A 7,750-nucleotide genomic window follows, 5' to 3' on the forward strand; every position below is an offset into this window, starting at 1 on the left:
CAGCATCTTCACTCTTTCACCCCTCATGCTGGTAAACTCTGGAACAATCTTCCTACATCTGTATTTCCTCCTGCCTACGACTTGAACTCTTTCAAGAGGAGGGTATCAAGACACCTTGCCTCCCTTTTTGGACACTCTTTGACCTGTATTCAGGAGCAGTAAGTAGCGGGCTTTTTTTTTTTTTTTTTTTTTTTTTTTAAATATTTTTCTTTACGCCCTTGAACTGTCTCCTTAGCTGTAAAAAGAAAAAAAAAAATGATTGGAAAAATTAGGTGTTGGGACTGTGGCAGAGCAGAGGGGAGAAATGGACCCGCGGGAGCCTCCGCCCAAACGGACTCAACAATTTGGTTGGACTATAGTAATTCACCAGATATTTCTCCAATAGAGAACTCATGAGCAGTAATGAAGGCCTAGCTATGAGGCTGTGACACTTCTACACTCCAGGCTGGAAGCATAGCCTTGCAATAGTTGGGCAGAATTCAAGTCTGAAACTCTTCAACATTTGGCTGATAGTGTTCCCAAACGTCTGAAAGATGTGTTCAAGAAAAAAAAAGAAAATGCAATAAAGTACTAAGTTTTACATGGAGCTCAAATTTATGTATTTTTTTGTGGTCTGATAGGAAGCGTGCTTCCTGAAATCTGTTGGCACGTAACTTTTTTGCAGACTGTAGGTATAATTTCATCAACACCGTCAAAATGAAGATTCATGAGTCCAAAATCACAGTCATAGTGGCCCAAAGTTCTCCTTGTGTTGTAGTCTTTTCTTGGTTATTTCAAGGAATAGAAAGTGATCATGGTATTGTTAGTGCAAATATAATCACTTTGGAAGTAGTAAGAAAACATTATTAGTAGGGAAGTACCAATACCAAAATTTTGACCGATACCAATACCCCAATATTTGACCGATACTGATACCTGTGCACTGATTTTTTTTATACAACAATTCCAGCAGCTAAAGGGCAATATCAAATGTTAAGAAAAAAAAGACCCACTACGGATTGTTCCACCATAAAAGAGAAGAAAAAAAAAGTAATCCGTGCTGGCCTGAAAAAAGGTGCCTATAGTCATGAAGACTAAAGACTGTGAAGAAATCCCCAGACCCTGGCAGCATGCCCCATTGCGGGGCGACCGTCTGACTGACTGAGGCAGGCAAATGAGGTGAGTGGAGGTGCTCCGCCAATTCCGCGCCAAAGCTAATAGTACTAAACGTGTATTGTACGCGTCTGTGGTACCAAAGGCTTTACTGTAAACTAAGTATTATATACTTGTATTCAAAGTAATATGATTCTTATCGTTTAAAGTGATAATTACACTCTTCTAATATTTTTTAAACAATTTAGAAAATCCAATTTCTGTTGAACAAAATTATTTGCAACGAATGACATGCGACGTACAAAACTCCTTCAAGTATCGGTAGTATCGGCAGAAAATCAGCCAATACCGATACCGTTGCCGATACCCTTAAAATGTGCCGATACCACCAATACTGATACCGATACATCGGTACATCCCTAATTATTAGGCAGTGACCTCAGTGGGGAAATGGAGGGTCTTTGAAATTCATTAACTATTTCTCAGTAGTGCCTCCATGATGAAGTGGTTAGCACTCCTAGCTTCAAATGTGCTGGCCTGGGTTTGAATCCTGCCCGAGTCAGTCACTGAGCAGCTCACCCAGCTATTCATTGTCCCTTTTGGGTTGGTCGTTAAATGGGTACCTGGGGAAACCTAGGAAAGGTAAACTGTGCTAATCTGGATGTTACATCCACCCTGTTTCCCGAGCTAATGGGTTATATCCTAGCCCCAAACTTTACCTTTTTCAAGTTTGAAGGACACAAAAAACTCTTTAAGCAGGGAAGATAGTGGCTGAGTGGTCAGCATGCTGGTGCAATGTTATGGAGATGCTAGTTCAAGTTTTGTCCACTCTTTTAAGCTGACAATTTTCAGTCATCGCTGAGTGTCTGAAGACAACCCACATGCTGCCCTGATGACCATGTGTCATTCCAGACTCTAGTGAAACTTTTGAAAGGATCAAGTGAAGCTTCGAGGTGACAATAAGAGTCAAGTCAGAATGTTGCCACTATTAAATACTTGCCCATAGGCTTGGGCCAACCAACAGGCTCCACCATTGAAGCCTGCTGACCAGGGGTGTGGAGTCGGAGTAAAAATTTTCCGACTCCAACTCTGACTCCGACTCTGGCCCCTATGCTCCTCCCCCTCTACTGCAAATTTTTTTTTTTTTTTTCTGCCTGTAGCGCCGTTAGACTCTCTTGATGTCCTTTTTCTTACATGTATTTACATCCAAATTACGTGTACTCTATATAGATAACATCCAGGTAATGTAAGAGAAAAAACTTGACAACTACATTACACGATAAATGATTACGTTAAGGAGTCGGAGTCGGGGGTATTTTTACCAACTCCGACTCCGACTCTGACTCCAGCCAAAAGTAGCCGACTCCACCGACTCCAACTCCACCCCCCTGCTGCTGACACTATGGGTTGAACATTAAAAAGAAAAGATAAACTTTCTAGAGGTCAGAAAAGGTGGTATTATGGATCTTCAAGGGAACCAAGTTCTGAATATTAGATCAGCCCTTGTCTACATTTTGCCTTTTTATTTTATTTTTTTTTTTTTTTTATCAACATTTTCCCTAGTCACTGAACTAGAAAGTCATCACAAGATCAATCACACAATATGAAAACTCCAATAGCTCCAGGAGACCTGAAGCCATGACAAATGGAAAAATCCACAGCATTTTTGACTTGTGAAGATGCTTACTGCATGTAAACAACTGATGAAATGCCCTACGTGCAGAAAAATTTGACAATGTTAGGACTATGCTGATACTGAGCTCTTTAACCCAGTAGCTGCAGGGGTCATGTTTCTTAGGTTAGGTTAGGTTAAAGGCCCCTCTAAGCAAAATAATGAGGAAGACTCATCACTCACGCAAACCATTTCATAATCAGTGGCATATCCAGAAAATTGAAAAGGTGGGGCCAATATATATATATATATATATATATATATATATATATATATATATATATATATATATATATATATATATATATATATATATATATATATATAATTATTTTTCTGTCCCAGTATTATTGCAAGCGCAGGGATCCCATACAGCTTGAGGATTCGGGTTAGATCGCTAGGGTAAATTTATTATTTTGTATACATACATGCATTGATACATACATACACATACATTGTACATTTTAGAAGTTTGTTTGTAGCATATAAGTACAACATAAATCTGGGAGATTTAAATAATCTTAAAAGTACTAATGCGAACATTACTTTTAAAATCTTGCTCATTTCTGTGATTTGGACTGCAAAAATTTACCCTCGAAACAACACTACTTACCTTTAGAACTACATGTTCTGATAAAAAAGTAATATACTGGCAAGGAAAAAAATGTTATATTCATATAACATGTATAATCTTCGTTTATACAGGCTGCTGCTGTAATACATATTTTTACAAGATACATGGAAACTGGGTCAGGTATTTTATGAATATAAAATAAAAATTAACTAGATGAATTAGATTAGTTACTGTTAACAACAATACATTGAAACTGGTTTACCTCAAATTTAGGCGTCTGTTCTTACGTGCAAATTCAGCAAGGACTTCATGATCAAGATTTGTGTCACAATAGACAAAGTAAGGCCAGTCCATTTAAACAACTTGCACTCATTGCGTTCCTAAGGTATGTTTTAAGCAATTTAAGGGCACTAAAGGATCGCTCATTGGTGGAAGTGCTAACAGGTAGGGTTGAAAAAATTGCAAAAAGGTGGAAAATTTTGGATATGTGCCCAATTTTTTGGCACATGCCAATGTCTCAACAACTTGCTTTGACCTCTCATGAGATTCACGACGCTTCCAATAACTCTGCCCTCGTAGATATTCATCTTCAACGAGATCTGCATCTCCATCAAGAAATCTTCTATAAAATTCAACTGCCTCCTTCAGTTCACTAAAATCAGTATCAACTGAAAGAGAGGGAACAAGATTTCCCAACAAAAAACTCCTAATGTGTTTAGATGCAAACCTTTCCCTGAGTTGTGCTATAGCAGTGTCCGAAAATGGGAGAAAAATAGCTCTTCGATAGTACTCCTATGGAGTTGCTGTTGGAGGGTTAGCCTTAATTATGTTTCTGATGACCACTGATTGTTCAAGGCTTCTGGATGATATCTCCGTACCTTTCCTCAGCTTGGTCAAAAAGTTGGTTGAACTTATTTCCATCACGATAGGACTGAAATGCATCTATGCAGCTCTGTGTAGCTACACTTCCGAGAGCACCCATCAGTTCTTCTTGTGACCAGCTGCAGCTTTTCTGGCAAGGGTTTAGTGACACTTAAAATTGAGCTGAGCACTTCCAAACTCATGAGAAAACCTGGGTCACTTATTGCTTTAGATTAGGCTCGGCTGCTGATTCTTCACCTAACGTGTTTTGCAGTAATTATTCTTAATTATTATTTCATTATTTACCTACCTGATTAACTGAATTATCCGGGGCATCAGCCGTGTCAGTGGTGACTTTCCTACACCAGATAGAGTACGTATGTGAACCGTTTTCTGGCGTTTTGTGACCAAGGAGGAAAAATGTAAATAATGGAAAGGCACAAATCCCAAGCCTGCGTGAATTCAAGAAATATCACCCGCTATAGAAAAAAAGTACTGCACAAACAGAAAATGAAGTCTATCAATCATAATTTTCAGAAATTTGGAATTTGTGGTCAGAAAATATTATACGGATACCACGAATAGGCTACGGCCACATGAGCCTACGTCGTCATGAATGTTTCTCAAAATAGATCACCTGCTCTTATTCAACTCAGCAGCTCCAGTGTTCAGGTGCTGAACATACAATAATTACTCGGCCACTCTACACTGTCCACTGTCAAGCACAAAACGGTCATTAATTAAAGGTGGTAATATAACGGCAAAGGTCGAGCTTACAGGTCCCATACGCGTCTAGCCTCGCCTGCCACTCTGCCCGTCATAATACAGAATCTTATTACATACTCATCACTGTCATCAGATAAGTTCACTTGGTGCCTCTACAGTATAATTATATAGTATTCCAATCACTTTGACTGCACCTTACACCTAAAATCAAGTAAATATGAGAGGCAAGAAGGAGAGAAGGCACACATGACTTCGTGCTCTCTCTCTCTCTCTGCCTGAGCCATCCCAATCTCGTATTCCTCTTCTTCCTGTCTCCCCGCTCCCGCTACAAACACCCCTCCGCCGCTTTCAGTTGACAGCTTGACATCGCACTCTAAACACAATTTTATGAACCCATCATTTAACACCTTACTTTTTTTTTCACTCAGAGCACACCTTATATCCTACCATTAACTTAAAAATAATAATATTTCAACATTTCAACTTTTTCCTGTAGCAGAATACAGTACCCTCTCGAGTTTCGCGCTTGCTTCATTCCGAAGGTATGGCGCTAAACTCGAGGATCGCGAAACTCGAGGTATTGAAATCCATGTAAAAGCACTTATTGGTTCCAATCCGTGGAAAATAGTTACTTTTTTCCGACTTTACTCCCTTGTTATCACAATTTTTTCGACTTTACTCCCTTGTTATCTCAAAATACGTACCTTGTTAATAGGCAGAAAATAGGAAGTAAGAACAGTTCATTTTTATGCCACAGTTGAAGGCGACTGCTTTACAATTGGCTGGCAGTTCTGAATACACGGTTATGATCCACGTGGTGTCGTCTGCAAAAGTAAGGGTGGTCGCTTGTGGTCACCCGTAGGACAGTAGGACAAACCTATATTTTTTTGTTAATTTTCTGTGTGTCATGAAATAATCTGCAAACTCTTTCTGTTAAAAATCATGAAATCACTAATATCATGATTGACTTTTCAATGCCTATTGAACGTAAACTGCTGCGTTCGCAAAATAGCTCACAGAGAGGTTCAACTTGTTTACTGTTTCCATATTTCCCTCAGAGCTCACAAAGATCACAAGCGGACAGACTAGAACAAAACCAGGCAAATTAATACTTTTAATGCTGTGTATCCACTCGACACAATCTTCCAAACAACTATCCCCTATTCTTTGACAACACCCAGCTATCACCTTCCTCAACACTAAACATCCTCGGTCTATCCTTAACTCAAAATCTCAACTGGAAACTTCATATCTCATCTCTTACTAAATCAGCTTCCTCGAGGCTGGGCGTTCTGTACCATCTCCGCCAGTTCTTCTCCCCTGCACAGTTGCTGTCCATATACAGGGGCCTTGTCCGCCCTCGTATGGAGTATGCATCTCATGTGTGGGGGGGCTCCACTCACACAGCTCTCCTTGACAGAGTGGAGTCTAAGGCTCTTCGTCTCATCAGCTCTCCTCCTCATAGTGATAGTCTTCTACCTCTTAAATTCTGCCGCAATGTTGCCTCTCTTTCTATCTTCTATCGATATTTCCACGCTGACTGCTCTTCTGAACTTGTTAACTGCATGCCTCCCCCCCTCCCGCGGCCCCGCTGCACTCGACTTTCTACTCATGCTCATCCCTATACTGTCCAAACCCCCTATGCAAGAGTTAACCAGCATCTTCACTCTTTCATCCCTCACGCTGGTAAACTCTGGAACAATCTTCCTTCATCTGTATTTCCTCCTGCCTACGACTTGAACTCTTTCAAGAGGAGGGTATCAGGACACCTCTCCTCCTGTATTTGATCTTCCTTTCGGCCACCTCTTTTGTTTTACTTTAGGAGCAGCGAGTAGTGGGCTTTTTTTTTTTTATTATTGTTTTCTTATTTTGTTGCCCTTGAGCTGCCTCCTTTGTTGTAGAAAAAAAAAAAAAATTCCCACAGTGCACATGCGTGGTGGACAGGAGAGTGACTAATTTCATCGGGGAGATATTTCTCGCAACACCGGCCAGTGTAGTGGACCTTCTTTTTCTTCTTTTGACATTTAACGCTTTGTATCGCTTCTTAGGTCCTCCTCCACACTTTTATACTTCACAACATGCACTTAGGGCCACTTTCACAGTCATTTTTTTTGCTTTGATCGTTACCAATGACGGCGGTCGCGCTATAGTATTTCCATGTGAAACTGGACAATCAGGTAGTGGCGGGTGCGGGGTTAGCCTAGCACCGCACTTACCAAACACTCTCAACATCTCTTGCTTTGTCTGCAGCCGCCACTACCCCATCAGCCAGTTTCACGTGAAATACTAAGCGGCGATCGCCGTCATTGGTAACGATCAAAACAAACAAAGTGACTGAAAGCGGCCTTTAGTTACTTAACAGTGCGCACTTATACACTTCACCCTAAACTTAGGTGTTTTTCTGTCCTTTTCTTTCCCTGATTTTACTTTTCTTTGCCCTTTTGCAATTTTTCACTACTACTTTTCACCATTGCTGCCATGCATTACAGGTAAAAAGAAGAAGAAGAAGAATAGGAAAACTACACCACAGAGATCTACAATTTTCATAGACTTGAGAAAAAGATTTTTGGGCTGTGGTTCCACAGCACGGGGTGTTCTCTTATCTTGTTAATCAAGTAGTAAGCAAAGCAGCTCTGCCAGTCCATTTTACGAATCTCTTGGTGGGCCATCTTCCACTGCTCATCACTCCTCAGCCACTGCCGTCATCTGTTTGTTTACATGCAGCCGTTCAGTACCCACGTACCCAGGCTCGTACTCACAACCGTTTTCCATTCATAAGGACAACCAACAACTCGCTCCCGGTTGGGCATACGGGCAACCGCGGT

This window comes from Eriocheir sinensis, chromosome 17 (assembly GCF_024679095.1).
Source record: "Eriocheir sinensis breed Jianghai 21 chromosome 17, ASM2467909v1, whole genome shotgun sequence".
In the NCBI taxonomy this organism is placed as follows: domain Eukaryota; kingdom Metazoa; phylum Arthropoda; class Malacostraca; order Decapoda; family Varunidae; genus Eriocheir; species Eriocheir sinensis.